We start from the raw sequence: 19428 nt of genomic DNA, 5'->3' as shown, positions 1-19428 counted from the left end.
TGAATATGTCCAGAGCTCTCCCAGTCAACTTTGCAACCAAAGAGGTCATCTTTTGATTGTCAGAATTGCATGGAGCACACACAGCCTTTCAACTGTGATGAAGTATCCAGCAATGGCCCCAGATTCCCTATATGCTGGACACAACCACTCCCACTTGTGGATTTTTGGAGAGGTGGAGCCCCCTGGTGGGAGGTTCTGTCTCCTCCACTCCATTATGGCCAATTCATGCTTCATTTCTTTGTCTCTCAGTTCCAGGGCCATCTCATGGTCAGCTTTCTGCCTGGCTGCTTCTGTGTCAATTTCCATCTATTTTAATCCCATCTCTCTCATGCAGTCAGTCATTTTCTTCTGCTTGCAACCTGTGGAGCACCAGCTTTTTGGTAACTTCACTTTCACTCATTTTGCTGTTTCTCCTGTTCCTACTTCTTTTGCCAGGAATAAGCAAACAGGACAATAATAAACCAGTAACCACTTTGTTCTCTAGCCAAAACCCTTAAAAATTTCACTTAAATCACCCCCAGTGTCTAAGGGCAATAAGCTGTGCATGTTATCCTGCTTGACTATGCCACTTGCTGACAGAATACAATTTAAACAAGATCACACAGCTCTCTATCATTCCCAGAGCTTTTGGCTCAGCTCTGCAAATGCCTAGCCACACTCCCTACTTTCATCCAGCTTCTCTCACTCAGGACAGAGCCAAATGCACACAAGATGACATTTGGAAAGATGAGAGTTTCAGTTGATGAACCTGCCAGTTAATAGCTGCTGCTGGTACTACAGACAGGTTAAACTGATCAGGCTTTTGGAGAACTTACAAGGGGAAATCCAGAAAAGTACAGGGGGACTGAGAGCCAGGATTTCCACTGACTTGCTGTGTAACCTTGGGTAAGGTGATGTGACCTCCTGTGCCTCCAGTTTCTCCTCTCAACTTTCCCTGCCTCTGGTCCAGGGGGTAGCAAAGTGTGACCAAGGGGGAGGGGGGTATCTGTCACAATTTGCTATGAGTGTGACGGAGCATCAACCCAGAGCACAAGATTAGCAAGTTCAGAGGGAGTAAGTCTTTTGGATGATTAAATGCCCTGTCACAGTTTGTTACCATTGTGAAATCTCCCCTGTAAATATGGACACAACTACAAAGAGTTATTTTTCAAAATACAAAACTTTTCATATTGTAACAAGATAACTAAAATGTTTTGTTTCATTTCAACTGTTTAAAAAAAAGCATCTGGACATATTTATAGATATGTTATTAACACTACTGAAATGTACAGAAATGTTACACTTCACTATTTCTCATTTATATTTCAGTGGTGTTATTTGAACCAAGATACACCTCAACAAAATTATACAATGTACACTTTAGTTAAATATCTGATCTATGCACACCAGTTGCAGCTGTACTCTCTTCTCAATCAGGTTTTCATTGGTTCCCTCTGGAAGGAAGGGCACATACCTGACTCTTACAAGAGTCACACTGGACCTTTAATAAGTAATAGATGAGAAAATGAAATCACAAAACAGTGTTACAGATCATTTCAATTAACTGGTAAGATTTATAAAATATTCCTTGAACATATCATTACTCAAGATATTTCCACCACTGCCGATAGTGATACTTGCTACTGTGGAATTAGAAAAATCCTGATCCTTAGGCAGGTTATGATGTTGGGTCAATCTACAACTGGCTACAAGTTTTGTTCTTATACTGCAAATAATCATGTTCTCCTTATTTATCTGCTCCAACATATGGTGTTTTTTTGATAAACACAAAATGGTATCATACCATCATTATTTTATTTTGCAAGTCACATAATTGCAGTATGAGCTGTAGTCCTCCACACTAGCAGGGGGCGGGGTGGGGGGGAAGAGAAAGATAATCAAATGGTGGCTACATTGTAACCAAAACTGTAACTAGAAATCTTGATTTATTCACATGTCAATTACTCCAATTAACTGGCTGCAAATACTTATTGGTGGTCATATTTTAAATTATATTTGGAGCCTCAGTCTATGTTTCTCCAAATCTTGGTTTACTGCTGGTGGATATAAATGCTGTTCAAATGGATTTCACAGCTTTATCAATAGCAACCATTCACTCCCGCCACATATTTAACACTACTTAAAATGACAACTTTATTCCACTCTGTTATCTTCCCATATACTATGGGCTCACCAAAGTATATGTAACAAAGTTATTACCTGACACTCATTTAAAAAGTTGCTATTTTTCTTCTAAACATAGTTAGAGCCTTGTGTGGTTTCCACAGTACTGATGTCTTTATGCTGTAAATATGTTTCTGCAAACTAATAACACTTTAATTAGAAAAAATCATAATCATGCATCATTAACAATATGAATATTTGGCATTGAATACCTTTAGGCTTAGTGGTCCACAGTTGTGCCCATCACTATGTCTCGTGTTCCACTATTTTGGTTTTCCAGTCCACTAAGTTTTCCAGGTCCTTGGTAGAGGACAGACCTGAAATTTGAAAGGACCGTACCATAGCTGACTGTTTTGCTTTTTCTGACAATTTCTGTACATGTTTTGTAACTCTTTTTCTACTTGCAACGACTCAATGCTCATATGAAAGCAAGCGAATACATATATGTAGCATAAGACTGATATAATTATATCACTTGATTTGCTGTGGCCAGTGTTGCTACCAACACCTGACTCATGCTAAATGCTAGTGTTTTGTACCCATGTTCAATGAAGTAGTTAGCCAGGCTCAAGTCACACAAGTTCATTCAATGTCCATTATGAAGCACAGTCAGCACAAGTGAATGCTGTGTCCATTTCTCTTTGGAGCTGTCTGGAAGATATTATCTTCATTGTTAGTTTTTTTTAAAAAAAAAACCTCTGTTTCACAATAACACTACATGTGAACTCTGAAAGCAAGTGTCTAAAAACTCACCTCCAATTCCTCAGGAATTGCCTTTCATATGTCATCTCATTACCCAAGGGGTCAATTTTTAACAATTCTTTGGTTTCCATTAATGTTAAGTGTACATGCATAAGCATGTTATTGGAAATATTATAAAATTGTTGAAATTATTTCTCAACATTGCATGCAGATTTTATCAGTTGTAATGTCTCACTAACAAGAGAAAAGTCATAATGTCAATTCCTTGATAACAGTGCAGACTATATTCTTTATATTTACATTGCCAACAGAAGTGTTCAAACTAGCATTTCATTTCCTAAACTGCAGTCCTCAATTTCAAGACTTACATTAGTTCCATTGTCATGTATTAAAGTTATTAAAACCCCACGATAAAGGAAATTATATCACTGGTACACATGTGTATTTGAATCCTATACAATACATTAAGTACAGACAATCCTAAAGTATAACAATGGAAGACATCTTACCATAATAACCCAAGGATTTGGTGCATTGAAAGGAAGCAATAATTCACTTTGCAGAATTCCACTCTGATCATTGAAAAAAATTAAAAATGCAGTTACATTTGCCTGTGAAGCAAAGCCGTCAGTGTGGATTACTTTGTATTTCCCAATTTCAGGGCACATTTACTACTGCTCATTCCCTGACATAAGAAACAGCAAAAACAATGCTAAGCCTGTGCTTAACTGCCTTTCTGAAAATGGGATGTGCCCATGTTGGGCATGAAAGCTTGTTAACATTTACCTTCTCCAGTTTCATTTGTCTTGCTCTGCCTGACAGAATGCTAGTGGCAACTACTGACCAGATGGCTTGTGTGTGTACACACACTAATTTGTAACAAAAAAGGCATGGAAGGGATCCTTACTGTTACAAAAAACCCTATGCAAGTCCATTTACAAATCTTGTGTTTTTAAGACCCTATGTGCAGGGGCGGCTCTAGGAATTGCGCCACCCCAAGCAGGGCAGCGCGCCGCAGGGGGGCGCTCTGGCGGTCGCCGGTTGACCTCCTGCAGACAGGGGCGGCTCTAGGAATTTGGCTGCCCCAAGCACGCTGGTCCCGCGGCTCCGGGGGACCTCTTGCAGATGTGCCTGTGGAGGGTCTGCTGGTCCCGTGGCTCTGGTGGAGCATCCGCAGGCATGCCTGCGGATGCTCCACCGGAGCCGCGGGACCAGCGGACCCTCCACAGGCACATCTGCAAGAGGTCCACCGGAGCCACCTGCCGCCCTCCCGCGGGACGCCGCCCCAAGCACGTGCTTGGCGCGCTGGGGTCTGGAGCCGGCCCTGCCCACGTGCTCTGTCGTACTTACTTTAAAAAGTGACTAAGCAGTGCATGTACTCATGTTGATGTCATGGCCCCACTGACCTGTATATCAGAACTAATGTGGCCCTATACATGTCACGGATTGTATCTAGTCAGGTATATACACCTCAAATTACTTCTGAGTACAGGTTTGGCAGCAGTAATCACAGTGAGATGCAGTAATTAGAGGTTTGTATTCACAATTCCAAGCTATGTGGCATTAAACATGTCTTAGCACATATTCATCTGATGGTTTGATTATCAATAATCAATATTTCCATGTAGCATCACAATAAGTGGCCTACCTTTCCACTTGTTTTCTCAAACACATCAATAGCCTACAACGGGTGTCGAAAGAATAGTTAACATTTCAAAAACCATCTGAGGAATCAATCCAGTCACCTTCCATGTTTACAGCTATTTCAATTTACCTCAGCACCCAGCCATCTTCCTAGCATCAGGTCACGAAATACAGTCTCATACAAGCCATTTTTTCTTAGTTTGGCCTCCAGTCTCTGTACTGACCCACAAGGTTACACAAATCTTACTAGAAAAAAAATTAATGCATATTATGTGCATGGTAACAATTACTTTTTCCTCTTTGACCATCATGAATGCTGCCATTCTTACATGGAAACTTAATATGCTTCATAAATGGAAGTATGTTAACAAATGGTTTAAAAGCAAAATGTGTGGTAAAGCAATACCTTTGAGAAACCATTCTTTGCCTTCACCGTCCTCCATGAGCACATCAACATTCCTTGGATCACAGCTTGCAACTTCTGCCACTAGATGCTCCTCTTCTTCCATGTCTGACCTCCACCTTGATCACTTGGCAGTTGTGAGGCTGGTGAGATACATCACTTCCCATTTCTCCAATCTTCTGAGGCGACTGTTTTCTCACTGTCACCCACAGCAGTTTCCATTTCCATGTTTTCCTGTGATCTCTTTTCAGGGCCTAATGTTGGGCTCTTTAAATAGTTTTAAGAGGGAGATACTGTACATAGATCCTAAAAGTTTCCCTGAGATGGTTTACAGTTTAACTTATACTCTCGACAGTGGTAACTTTGTATGGTCCATAGTAAGTAGGTTGCTTGCAGCAGCCCCCCCTTTCTTGTTTTCCTTCTTGCATTCAGTAACACGACACTGTCCCCAACCTCCAATGGGAGTTTTCCATGTTTACATGTCTCAGTTTTGTCAAACCGTGTTTGTGGTTTTTCTTGTGCTTTAGAAATACTACTAAGAGGCAGTTCAATGTCAGCATCATTTCTACATTTCAAATGTGTGCTGCACTCCTTGTAGTATTCTTCACCGAGCTCCTCGACATCTGCTAGCTTGGAAAACAAATGGAGGAGTCATTGTGTTTGTAAAATGAACAGTCACAGAACATGTGCACCCAAAAGCTGATGGTTCTTAAAGACACCAACTGTGAAATTGTCTGAGACTTGGTCTGGGAATGTTGCTTCAAAGCCATACAGTAGTCGAAAAGGTGACATTTTGGTTATGTTTGGTTTTGATTGCAAAGAAAATAAAATGTCACCAAGAAATTCATCCCAATTACTCCCCATGTCAACCAGCTTCTGCAATGCTCTGTAACAAATGGCGATGGATTATTTTATTGGCGGGGGAAAGAACTGTCTTTACTGAGAGAAATTCTACAGAATCCAAAAGATGCAAGGAGGTGGCCATCCTAGTGCACTGGTATGATTACTTTTTCTTGAAATGTAAGAAAAGCAGACTTGCAATGTACTAAAATAACTCAAGATTTTGAAGCAATTTGCAGCTTCTGTCATAGTGCATTATCCTAGCTATTAATACTATAATTTCCCCAGCCCTAAAAATTACCTTTTGACGGATTTGTTTGTGTTTTCAGCCAATCCATTGGTCGTGGGTAGTATGGGCTGGTGAAGCTATGTTGTATTCCCAATTTTTTTTTGCAAAGCTCTAGGTTACACTGAAAGAAAATAAGTTATAAACTTTCCTTTGGATAGGTGTGGTGGGTAAAAAGAGACCAAAGAATAAAATGTTATAGCAACCCTGATGAGGTGACCAGCAGTAATCCTTGCCAAAGCTGAGTGGGCGTTCATAGAAACTGGGCATTGTTGCTGACCATAAAGAAAAAACTCACGAGGGCAATGAAGCCCATGTTCACTGTCAGCTGTCTGTGACAATGTGTGGTTGAAGACAGAGTCAAAAACAACCTCAGAAATAAGTATTTACCTCATTAGTGAATTCTGACCCACAATCTGTCAGTATATGCTGTGGACATCCCCATCACATTATAATTCTGTACATTTTGTGTGCCACCACAGATGCCAACTTATTTATATCATGGGGTTGTAGAGGTGTGTTCATTATGTTCTGAAGGCCAAAACTATAATGGGTTCAACAAAGAATTAGATCAGTTCCCCAGGATAGGTGCATCAGCTATTAGCCGATATAATCAGGGATGCATCCCTGTGCTCTCGGTGTCCCTAAACCTCTGACTGCCAGATGCTGGGAGCAGGCAGTGGGGTGGTTCACTCACTGATTTGCTTGTTCTGTTCATTCCCTCCAAAACACCTGGCACTGGCTGCTGTCAGAAGACAGGATACTGGACTGGACAGACTATTGGTCTGTCAAACATACAGACAAGGGTAGCATAAAATCCCTCCTTTACCTCTAAGGGGTTAGGAAGCTCAAATGACCTGGTTGGCACCTGACCAGAAGGACCAATAAGGAAAGAAGATACTTTCAAATCAGGGAGCGGGGGTTGTTTGTGTTATTTTTGCTTTCTCTGGATAGAGACACAGACCAAGCAGGTAACCCAGCTCCTACTGAAATGATAAATCTAAGATTACAGAAATTGTAAGTAATAGTAAGGAAACATGTTAGCATAGAAAAAATTCACAAGCTAAAACAAATAATCTAAGAGGGAGGTTTATTCCTGTTTTTGGAACCAAAGTTGAGCCTAGAGGAGAATCCTCTGTGTTTTAAGTCTTTTTATTACCATGTAAAGTTACCTTCCATCCTGATTTTACAGAGGTGCTTCTTTTACTTTTTTTATTATAAAGTTATTTTAAGAACCTGATGGGTTTTTAGGACACTAAAAACCCAAGGGTCTGTGCTCACTTTGTTAACCTATTGGTTGGTAGATTATTCTCAAGCCTCCTCAGGAAAGGGGGTGAAGGGATTTGGGGGAAATAGGCACTGCATTTGAGTGTGGTTATGGGGGAGGGGGTAGTAATGACAATTGAAAAGTTTGTCTATCAGGCAGTGAGGACTTCAGGGAGATGCATTCTCTGCTTGCTGTGTGGAGGCCTAGGTACAGGGGGAAGGGAGGGAGCTGGGTTGTGGGGAACACACTGAATGTGTCATGTGGGGAGGTGAAATGCACCTATTTGGGATGGGGGGCATGGCTGGTTCAGTCTGTAAATTGCAGAACATGGTATGTACAACTGCCTAAATCAGTTGTCCCCAAATTTTTTACCTTGTGCTCCCCTTTACTGCTTTCTGTGCCCCCCTCCAGAGCTGGGAGCAGGAAACACAGACAGGGGTAAGGGAGCCAAGGCTGGGGGCCAGGGGCAGAGGCTGGCAGCTCACGGGTTGGGCCAGGGCTAGGAGCAAAGCTGGGTGATGCTTCCTTCCTGCCTGCTGTCAAGGCTGGCCCGGGCCCCAGATGCACTTCCCCTGAACATTCCTCTGTGCCCCCTAGGGGGATGCACCCCACAGTTTAGGGACCTCTGGCCTAAATATTAAAAAAACCTGGGAAATTCAATGGCAAACAATGTTAATGCCAGTTGAAGGTTGCTTGTGGTACGGGGTCCCCTTGCAGAATGCAGAGCAAAACTCAAACTTCTGAAAACCAAGAAATGCAGAGTTAAGGTGGCCTGTGCAGCCTTAACTTTGCCTGCTTTCAGCTATGCCCCATTAATACACACATCTTTACTCTGTCAGCCCCACAGTTGCTGAAACGTGCAAGCTGTTTACCTCCTTTTACAACCAGAGTGGCTCACACCTGCAGGAAGATAAGGCCCTGCACATGAAGAATGCTTATCCAGTAGGCATGCTCAGAGGCTGCCTGCTGGATTGGGTCCAGGGTGGTGATGGTGGTGTCCATGCCCACCTTACCCTAGGATACATTGTGAGAGCACTTTAGTTTCCTGGGATATGGGAAAGCAGGTTCAGTCCCCCCCCCACCCCTCTCTGCCACAGGGGGTCTCCCACTTTGCAGGAGAATGCTCTCACCATTGGGCTATGGGATATTCTGATGTGGGGGGATCCCTCAATCTCTCCTGCTGAAGCTGTTCCACTGTGGATAAATAATGAGTGATTCATAGAATTATAGGACTGTAAGGGACCTCGGGAGGTCATCTAGTCCCATCCCCTGCATTCATGGCAGAACTAAGTATTATCTAGGCCATCCCTGACAGGTTTTTATCTAACCTGCTCTTAAAATCTTCCAATGATGGAGATTCCACAGCCTCTCTAGGCAATTTATTCCAGTGCATAAGAAAAGCTTCCTAACTGTCAGGGTGATTAATGTCCAACCTAAACTGCCCTTACTGCAGTTTAAGTCCATTGCTTCTTGTCCTATCCTCAGAGGTTAACAACAATTTTTCTCCCTCCTCCTTGTAACAAGTTTTTAAGGACATAAAAGGTTATGTCCCCTCTCAGTCTTCTCTTCTCCAGACTAAACAAACCCAAGTTTTTCCAATCTTCCCTCAGATCATGTCTTCTAGACCTTTAGTAATTTTTGTTGCTCTTTTCTGGACTCTCTCCAATTTGTTCACATCTTTCCTGAAATGTGGTGCCCAGAACTGGACACAATACTCCAGCTGAGACCTAATAAGCACAGAGTAGAGCAAAATAATTACTTCTCATGTCTTTAGGGTGACCAGATGTCCCGATTTTATAGGGACAGTCCTGATTTTTGGGTAGTTGAAGTCCCCCATGACCACCAAGTCCTGTGCTTTAGATGATTGTGTTAGTTGTTTTAAAAAAGCCTCATCCACCTCTTCTTCTCTTAGGGATCTACTACAGACCACCTATCATGTAGATTCCCACCCTTGGTTTTTTTTTTTAAACCCCTTTTATCCTTACCCAAAGACTTTCAAGAAGTCTATCTCCTATTTCCATCTCAGCTTCAGTCCAAGTGTATACAAGGCAACACCTCCTCCTTTTTTCCCTGCCTGTCCTTCCTGAGGAAGCTGTACCCTTCTATACCAATATTCCAGTCGTGTGTATTATCCCACCAAGTCTCTGTGATGCAAAGCATGTCAGAGTTGTGTTTATTTACCACCATTTCAAGTTCTTCCTGCTTATTCCCCAGGGCCACCCAGAGGATTCAGGGGGCCTGGGGCAAAGCAATTTCAGGGGCCCCTTCCATACAAGGAAGTTGCAATATTATAGGATACTATATTCTGCATGCCCCAGGCCCTGGGGCAAATTGCCCCACTTGTCCCCCCCAAGCAGCCCTGTATTTCCCATACTTCTCACATAAAATACAGACATCTAAGATACTGATTTGATTCCCCCCGCTCTGTCTGGTCTCTCCTTTATCCCTGCTATAACAGCCCATGCACCTCCCAAATTCTGACGCTTCTCCCAGGTCTCCATGTTTTTGACTTACTTGTGGGTTTGGTCATCTGCCCCTTCGAACCTAGTTTAAACCTTCTCACAAGGTTAGCTAGTCTGTATCCAAATATGCTCTTCCCCTTCCTCAATAGGTGGACCCCATCTCTGCTTAGCAGTCCTTCTTCCTGGAACAGCTTCCCATGGTCAAGGAAGCCAAAGCCCCCCTGGCAACACCATCCTCGCAGCCAGGCATTCACCTCCATGATGCATCTGTCTCTGCTTGGGCCCCTACCCTTGAACAGAAGCATCAAAGGGTACGGCCATACTACCCGCTGGGTAGCAATTGACTTCTCAGAGTTTGATATATTGCGTCTAGATGAGATGCAATATATCGAACTCCGAACGCGCTCTGTCGACTCCGGAACTCCACCACCACGAACGGCGGTGGTGGAGTCGACAGGGGAGCCGCGGACTTCGATCCCACGCTGTGAGGACAGGTAAGTACCTTAGTTCGACCCCCCCCATGTAGACCAGGCCAAAGAGACCACCACCACCTGCACTCCCAACTCTTTCACCCTTACTCCCATAAACTTGGGTTTGTAATGGTCAGGACTTACCACCACTGGCACCTCCTGCTGGTTGCTCCAGGAATTAGCTCATCAGCCATGGAGCACCCTCTACACATGGTGTCATGCCCATTGTCTGCTCTGCTGGTTTGGGACCTGCATTGTTCCCTGCTCAGCAGCATTCACCTCAGGACATTGCCCTCCAGCAGTACCCAGTACTCCATTCTCACCCCCCTTCTGGGGTGTGTGAAAGTTTAACAGCAGTCCTTCAGCTTGCACCTGCCTCAGTGGCCAACCACAACCCCAAAGTCTAGCCTCTCACCTCAGGGGCAAGTTGCAGTCAGTCTCAGCCACACTCCTCCATGGCCAGATGCAGTGCAAGGGAACAAGGGGGGAGAGATCCAGGCCCACCCACTACTCTGGGTCCTGACCCAGGCACCCTCTAGCAGTAGGATATCTCTTCCCTCCTTCTCTCCCCTCTTGTCTATCTATCTTCCCTGGGCCACTTCCCCCTTGCACCTTCTCAGCCCTTCTAGTCAGGGGCTACAGCCTGGCAGATTTCACCTCTGCTCCCCCAAGCCTGCCCAGCACAGCTCTGTCCAAGGAACTACTACCTTACCTCGGGCACCCATTCTTCTCCCTTGCTAGTCAGAGAGACAAACACCCACTTGCCTAGCTTAGCCTAGGCAGCCTTTATATAGGGCCCAGTCTGGCCCTGATTGGCTGCCTCTTTCTTTGCCCTGATTGGCTCTCCACAGGCCTTTGCTGATTGGCTGCTGGTCTGCACAGTCTCTCTGGCCTGTTCCAGCCCTTTTTCTCATGGAGTGGGGCAGCCACCCCACTACAGTGCTATAAAATAAAAATTTAGAATTAAAAATTCCAAATTAGAAGTCATAGGAAATGCTATACTAGGAACACAGATGGCATTGCTAAAGCTACTAGCAACTATTTACTTAGAAATATTTTCAGTGATTATTTGCTATTAAAATGTAGATTAAATAGCACAATGAGATCCATCTGCACTATGTTAACAAAGGTCAATGATGAAATGCTAAAAGTAATGAGTAATAATTTTTTTAAAGTAAACAAGAAGGAGCAAAAAGTATATTTCAAATGGATTACAAGGAAGGGAGTGCAATTGAAGGAATGGCAGCAGCAGATACGCAAGGCAAATATCTGAACTGCTAGGAGACTTTCTGCAGACATATACACTGATAAGGGATTCTTCTACATACTCAGAATGTGTGACACGGTTTTTGGAGATGTATGTAGAATATTTCATTGAATCAAGCCTCCTGCAGCCCCTCAGTAGATTATGTCAGACAGAGAGGAGCTGCCTGGCTAGGCATTGGGATGCCCTGTGCCTTTAAGGACACAGCCCTGGGAAGCTGAGTTGTCCTGTTCTGTGAGAGAGGAAATAAAAAAGCCTCTCTACCCCCACCCTATTTTTGCAAACACTGCAGGTGGCTCATCCCATCGGGGTAATTGTTACCCTCCCTGGGCTGGGGCTTTGCTTTCTGGCTGTGCCTCCTCAACCCAGTTCTTAATTCTGGCTCCTACCCCTTGTTCCTGATTTTGCACCTCAGCCCCTTTCCTTCCCCTGCCACCAGCTGTTTGATCCCCCTGCACAGTCAGTTTCTGCCCCCTGCACGTCCCCCCCCCCCGATTTGTCCCCTTTGACTCCCTTTTAGCCCCTGTGAACAGCAGGCAGCAGATTTTAATCCCAAGTGAGGGCAGAGCAAGGGCATTGGCTTCAGCAGCTGTTACTGAGCATGCTCAGTCCTCCCAGTACAGCGAATGCTGCCAGGTAGCATCCACACAGGTGTAGGGAGATGCTTCTTTAACGGGATAATGGTGGAACCAAAATAGAAACAATTTCTATGCCCTGATGCTGCCAAATAACGGTCACCATGGACCCATCCATCCCAGAGGTGGCTACATCTCAGCAGTGGCTGAAGTAACCCCTCGTGGAGACCGTTTGTCGTGGGGTTTGGGATACTCCCGGTGACACCGGTGATGGGGACGTGTGGGGCTAACACAGTAGCCTGGTGATGCCGGGACAGCAGACAGCAAGGACCCCGTCCCACGCTGAGCAGCCCCCTCCTGCATCCCTTCCAGGCCCTGCTGGTGGCAGGGAATGGGCCCCCCATGCCCACCGCAGAGGCCGCTTCCCGCCCTAGGAGGTGGGTGAGGCCATTTCTTTTAGTGGCCCAACCTCTCCTGGGGAAAGAGACAAGCGGGTCCAATAAACGGTATCGCCCCCACCCCCTTGTCTCTCTGATATCCCGGGACCCGCACCGCTACAGCGCCCGGGGGCTGGCTCCGAGCAACCATGTCCCAGCCAAACAAGGGCAATTTCCCGCCGCTAAAACGGGTGGGAAAATACCCCAGACGTGAGACTGATTGAAACCTGACCCTCAGCGAGGACATGGGGGGCTGGGCGAGGGGCCCCCGAGGTGGAGACAGGGGGAATCTACAGGGCGCTGATAAAGGCTCGTAGGGTCATTAGCCCTGGCCCAGGGGCTGGGCCCCGTTAGCCGGAGCGAACGGGCCAGGGCAGCGCCCCGGCTCCCTGGCACGGCGGGGAGCGGAGGCGGTGTCTCGGCCACAGCAGGTCCCGTCACCGCGAGTCCCAACCCCCCTGCGAGGGGCCCGCCGGGGGCCGGGCCAGGCCGGGGAGGCGCCGCCCCTTCCTGTCCCCTTTGTGTTTGCGCGTCGCAGCGGGGCCATGGCCGGGGCCGGGAGCGCCGCGCGGGGGCTGCTCCAGCCCTGCAGCCCGCGGGGCCGCGCGGTGGGGCCAGGGGCAGCGCGGAGCGGGCAGGGCCCGGGGGGAGGCCGTGGGGCGGGGACACGTGTGGGGCGGACACGCTCCTGCCGGGAGGGGCCGGGCCTGGCTGCCTGGTTCGCCCCCTGCCGGGGTCCCCGAGCTCCCCGCGGGCGGAGCGGGGCTGCGGGGGGCGAGTGTCCCGGGCGGGGCGGAGCGGCCCCTGCTGCGGGGCCGGGGCGACGGAGCCGGGAGCGGCCGGGCCGGGAGGTGCAGGAGGTGCCCGGAGCCCGGCTCGGCTGCGGAGCTCGGAGCCCCGGCTGGGCCCGGGAGCGAGGGGCTGGGGCTGGGGGTGTCGGGGGGTCCGAGCCGCGGCTCTGGGGTGGGAGCCGGGGCCGGGGTGTTTATAGCGTGTCAGGGTGTGGGGCTCAGAGCTGGGGATTGGGGGATATTTGGTTGGGGCCTGGAGGGGGGATCCATGTTTAGATCCAGCACATGGGCAGGGTTGGGGGAGGCAGCTGGGGAAGGGTGGGGGGAATGTCTGAAGTTAATTGTTAGGGATGTGGGTGTGGCCGGGGGGATGTTCACCAAGGGGTCCTGCGTTTTCTCTCTAAAACCTGCCCCCCTTCTCACCACCCCTCTTGGATGTTCCTTGCTGTGGTTGAACTGGCCCTGGAGAGAAAAAAGGTCTAAGTGCATCCCAGGGACTCTGCTTGGGCATCCTCAGGGCAGGCTGGGCTTTCAAGTCGTGCAGTTGTGAGGCCGTTTGTAGCAGGCTGTAACCTTCTCCCCTGCTTCTCCCAGGAGGCACCAGAAGAGTGTCTGGCCCCTCTGCGGAAAGAGAGAGAAGTAGACAAAGCCGAGGAGGAGCGGCAAAGTGAGGAGCTGCTGGTAGGTGCCCCCTGCCCCTCAGGTTTGCCTGGGATCAGAGTGCCCTGAGCGATGAGGTGAATGCAGGGCCCAGCCTGCCAGGAAACGATCCCCACTAGAGTCCAGGGAGCATGCAGGGTCAGACAGGTGGGTAATGTGGTGTCCTTCGGATGCAAGAGGCTTCTGTGCAGGCAGGGGCGGCTCTAGGTATTTTGCCACCCCAAGCACGGCAGGCAGGCTGCCTTCGGCGGCTTGCCTGCGGGAGGTCCCCGGTCCCGTGGATTTGGCGGCACGCCTGCGGGAGGTCCACCGAAGCTGCGGGACCAGCAGACCCTCTGCAGGCATGCTGCCGAAGGCAACCTGCCTGCCGCCCTTGCGGCGACCGGCAGAGCGCCCCCCACCCCCCATGGCTTGCCGCCCCAGGCACGCACTTGGCTGCTGGGGCCTGGAGCCACCCCTTTGTGCAGGAGAGGGTCAGACTGTGTGTTAACCCAGTAACCCTGCCCACGGGCTATCTGTATGGTACAGTGACTGGGGTTCCTTTATAGTGGTGAGGGGAGATGGGGAGGAAGGAGATGAAACGTGGGCTGCAGAGATGGAGAGTTTAGCCCAGGGCAATTTGATGAGGTTTTGGGGAGAAAAGTCTCTTCTGTTAGCGATGTACAGCTCACCCCTGCCCTGATCCCTCCATCCTTCCTGGCCTAAATGAACTTCCCATCACCCGCTGCAGGAGATCCTGTGTTCTGGTAAATAACTCCTCCATCTGCAGGAGGCACATTTATGGTTCTCCCTTGTGACTGCTCTGCTCTTTCCCTGTGATTGCAGAAACAGACGGAAGTCGAGAGGCAGAAGATCATCTGGGAGTGGAAGGAGCTGCAGGAGTTTCTGGAGGAGCAGGAGCAGCGTCTGCTGTCCCAGCTGGAAGAGCTAGAGAGAGCCATTGTCCAGAGAAGGGACGAGGGCCTCTGCAAACTTTCCAGGGAAACTTCAGTGCTGCGTGAGAGAAGAGGAGAGAAGGGACAGCAGCCACTGAGCCAGTCCTTGCAGGTCGGGCCATGTTATTGCAATGATAATATGCAGTGTTTCTATAGGAGTGTCTTGGCCCTAGACCCCAGAGCACTTTACAAAGGGGGTCAGGGCAAGGTCCCTATTTTACAATGGGGACAGTGGGGCACGGGGGGAAGGTTAAGGTCTGACCGAGGTCACACAGTAAATGCCTTGTACGTGTCTAACTGCATTTGGGCTTGAGTGTGACCTCTCCTCCCCACCATGCCGAGGTCCTCCTGACCCTAAAGCCCCACATCACCCCAGGTGAGTGGGTTTAAGGGGTAGGGCGCTTGCGGGACTCTCGGCACTAGTGGGAATTTCACTTTCCAGGCAGATGCATATTTTCTTCCTTGTAAAGTGCATGGGCAGAAACTTTCCCCGATGACGACGTCCCAGCAGGGATCCCTGTGGGGGCGGCAGCTGCTCTCTGGACGTGATTTTGAGTGTCTGAAATTCTCCAAACACCCAAGACTCCAATGGTGCCTGCCCTGCAGAGCGGGAGGGCTCCCCAGCCTTGGACACCCCACCTGACTGCATCTCCTTTCTCTCCCTCTCAGGGTGCTGGAAGCACGGGGAGCAGGTAAGTCCCTGGCTCCTTTCACTCCCCTTCCTGCTCAATTGTGCTTGGGAACTGCACTGAAGATGGAGCTTCCCCCTGCAGTGTTAGTGCCTGTGATCACATCTCCCCTAGTGGCTGCCTCACCAGGGGATAGAGTCTGTGACTATCTGACAGCTAATGAGGTCACCCCACGCTGTCAGACATATGGGCCAGACTCTGCCTGTCTGGCGTATTTATGTGGCCACATCACATATTCACACTGTGTAGAAACTCAGCTTTCAATTTTATAGTAAGTTTCTAATCTTCATGGTTGCAAAGAAACCCTCCCATATGCAAACAGAGACGCTGTTGTCAGTCTGATTTAGCAACGGCCTGAAGCCGGGACTGAGATGGCTGTGAACTCCCCCCGTCCTCCATTAATCTCATTGGTGTGTCAGCTGAAATGATGCCACTTCAATGTCAACATTCAATATTCCACGACTGATCGCTCTAGCGAGTGGAATGGGGACGGGGTGGGGGTGAAGCCCTTGAGGGTTGGGAACAGGGAGTTTCTGTAGGAAGGACAGAACAGAGGGAAGATACGAGGGCGAAGGGGAGAAATAGAGAAAGGAAGGGAAATAGAGTAGAAATGCAGGAGCCCTAGCCGGGTGGGAGGGGGCTATGTTCCCACTGAGTGATACTGACTGTGACAATAAAGGACTTAACAAATAGTAGTAACTCAAAAGTGTATTTCCTATCGAAAGGGCAGACTCTCGCCTTGACCTTGGTACGTGGGTGTCCCACTGAGAGCAGTAGGTGTCCTGCCATGAATGGAGCAGTGTACAGAGTCCTAAATTGATGCCCTGGCCCGCTGGCCGCAACAGGAAGTGGAATACGCCCATCGTCACCATTTAAGTTGGACACCCCAGGGTTACTGCTTCTGTTGAAGGGCTTAGGGCTCTTGGCATTAAAGGGCCCAGGCTCATTCCCTGCTGAAGATCTGGCCTCTGGGGCCTCAGTGAGCATGAAAGACGCCCACTCTTTAGTCCACGTCTCCTCCCTTTCCCCATAATCCCAGTGCCCCTTGTTACCGGAATAACCCAGTGTGGGAGGTGCCTCAGCTCCCCAGACAAGGAGAGTGTCCCAGAGAAAGTTCCCACCCTGTATCCATTCCTCCTCATGTCCTGCCTCTCTGGGCCCATGGAGAGCACAGGGCTGAGGGCAGGTGACTCACCAAAACTGTGATCATCTTAGGCTACAAAGCTCAGATCCAGGTTTCTGGAGTTTGGGGGCTTCTGGGGCTGCGGCCCATTTCTCACCCCTCCTGCTTCCCTTAGCAGGGAGGACAGGAAGTTACAGAAGTCAGAGCCGGGGTTTGTGGTGCTGGAGAAGAGACTCTGCGATTTCTCTCTGAAAAGTGCCGTCCTGCAAGAGGTGCTGCTGGGATTCAAAGGTGAATTGGAGTCTGGGGTGACGTCTCCTCTAGTTAGATTGGCTCATCCAGGGGAGGCGTCGGGGATCTAGTGATGTTACTGACGCCGAGCTCCATTTCACAGCCCAATGCAGCGAGTCGCCTTCTCCATGGGAGTACCCTGTGGGGCTGGCTCTGTCTGCAGCGGTCTGTGTCACCATCTCAGAGTTAACAGCAGTTACCTTAATAACCACTAGGAACAACCCCACGAATGCCAGGGCCTGAATTCTCACCTCTCCCGTCCTCTCCTTCCTCTAGAGACGCTGCGACTGGAGCTGGGGAGCGACACAGGTACGTTTCTGTCTCTGATGGGCTAAGCAGAGATTTCAGACCAATCACTATGTTATTGCACCAGGAAACTGTTGAATAGTGTGAGCCCTGTGACTGCCCCATTTACTCCTCCTGTGGCATCTGATGGGGATTCAAAGTAAATCCTGATCTCAGGTGTGTTTCCCTCTGGGGAGAGGAACAACACCCTGAATGATGTGAATGGGGTGAGACAAGGATGAAATATCCAGACACTGAAGAGTCTGACAGCTTCAATGAGTGACTGAGCATGGCCACATGGGGGCAGCCGAGTCTCAGGTGTCAGGAAGGGGTGGAGCCCAGCTGTGTCCTGAATAGAGACTGACCCTGCGTGAGAAATGGGGCTGGTACCCTGTGTACAGACTGGCTGTGAAGGGGAAGAGAGCACTAGATTGCATATGGGATCAGTTTGAACGAGAAGGGAGCTGCTATCGTGCGTCTCAGTGTTTCTCTCATTTTCCCCATTTGGTCCAATCCCTTACGTTCACGGTGAAAGTCAGAATAAAACGTGTATCAAGGCTGAGCTTATATAACTTGGATGTGTGTGTCACGAGGCTGACAGAGAATAGTTGACCTTGAAGTTGAAAAGTGGCAGGAAGTGGGAGAATGAGACTTTCTTTGCTTTAGATCATAACAAAATGGAGAATACACCTCGACCTCAATATAACGCTGTCCTTAGGAGCCAAAAAATCTTACTGCATTATAGGTGAAACCGTGTTATATTGAACTTGCTTTGATCCACTGGAGTGCGCAGCCCCGCCTCCCCGGATCACTGCTTTACCGCATTATATCCAAATTCGTGTTATATCAGGTAGCGTTATATCGAGGTAGCGGTGTATCTCAAAGGTCCATCTTATTGCCTGTCGCGAGCCACTTGGGGTTGTGAACCAGTGCTTGAGAAATAACAGACTAGATCAGTCATTCTCTTATATCCCTATTGGCTGTGAATGGGAAGAGGGTATTACTGTGTATGTGGGCGTACTGTGAATGAGCAGTTGGCTACTATACCACATATGGACTGAGTCAAAGGACAATGAATTCCCATAAAACCACCATTTCAAAAATCTTTTCCTTATTTTAGAATCCCAGCTGTGAAATCAGGCGGCTTGCACCTGTGCCCAGTGACCCTTTCTCTGCTGTGTCTGTGTCACAGCCAGAGAGACTGAAACCCAGCCAGGGGTTAGCAGAGATGAGGATGAAGCACAAAGATTGGATCCAAAATTTCACACTTGTAGGATAGTGAAGGCCTCCATGAATAGACAGTAACCAGGTCGCCCCGCCAGAGGGAGGGGAGAGAGAAACTCAGGAGAAGTAAGTGGGGAGAGAGGCCACAAGCGCCCAGACCTACTCTTATCCAGTTCCTGTCTCAGCACTGGACAGATTTTGTCCAGTCACTGCCTCTGCCTAGATCCCACCCTGCCAGGGGAATGTGCTGCCCTCGGGAACCAAGTCAGGTGTTAAAGGGTCTCAGTGGGTTTAGCCCTGGTGGGAAGGGTTGGGTCTGCACTGTAATAAACGGACTGAGTGTTTTGCCCTTAGGAGAGCCTAGAACATTTCTCTGCAGGGAAAGAGCCTGGGGGATGTGCTGTGAAATGATCTAAAGCCGGTTCTCAAATCTCTCCAATCCCCCTTCTCACCCTGGCAGGCTGCAGAACAACATCCACGTTTCACTCCAGATGGGCCCAGCCTCCCAGGGGACGGGGAAGGGAAATGGCTGCTGTGGAGCTGGCTCAGGTAGGGATTATGAGAGAGTTGCTCATGAGTTCCCTCTGGACTGTGAGGGGCAGTAAACACATAGGAGATGGGAACAACAAGGAACAGCTTCTTCAGATGTGAGGTTTTTTACCCACGAAAGCTTATGCCCAAATAAATCTGTTAGTGTTTAAGGTGCACCGGACTCGTTGTTTTTGTGGATACAGACTAACCCGGCTACCTCCTGATACAGGCGGTGGGAGCTTCTGGGGAGTTTAGTTTGGAGATGGGAGGGGGCAGGAAATCCACAGGATGGAGAAAAGGAGGAGGACAGGCTGTGACAAACCTGCTGGGACTTGTTTAACCTGAGGCTCACGTTCTAGGAACAGACCCATGGGGGGTTGAGGGAG

The 19428-nt window shown here is 48.7% G+C and overlaps 1 long non-coding RNA gene across 4 annotated transcripts; it reads right to left on the bottom strand.

The window, feature by feature from the left end:
- Positions 1-123: 123 nt before the first annotated feature.
- Positions 124-10988, bottom strand: LOC120386417. 4 transcript variants are annotated; one of them, XR_005589710.1, is made up of 4 exons: positions 10950-10988; positions 2376-2480; positions 1387-1480; positions 124-425 (listed from the first exon to the last, which is right to left on the bottom strand). It is a non-coding gene; the product is annotated as an uncharacterized LOC120386417 (long non-coding RNA). The 4 variants fall into 4 exon arrangements; XR_005589709.1 differs by lacking the exon at positions 124-425 and having other exon boundaries at positions 1299-1480; XR_005589711.1 differs by lacking the exons at positions 124-425; positions 10950-10988 and adding an exon at positions 10653-10881 and having other exon boundaries at positions 1299-1480.
- Positions 10989-19428: the final 8440 nt, after the last annotated feature.

The sequence above is a fragment of the Mauremys reevesii genome, linkage group 18 (assembly GCF_016161935.1).
Source record: "Mauremys reevesii isolate NIE-2019 linkage group 18, ASM1616193v1, whole genome shotgun sequence".
Classification (NCBI taxonomy): Eukaryota; Metazoa; Chordata; order Testudines; family Geoemydidae; genus Mauremys; species Mauremys reevesii.
The sequence above is the reverse complement of the archived record's forward strand: the minus strand, read 5'-3'. Positions and strand labels throughout refer to the sequence as shown.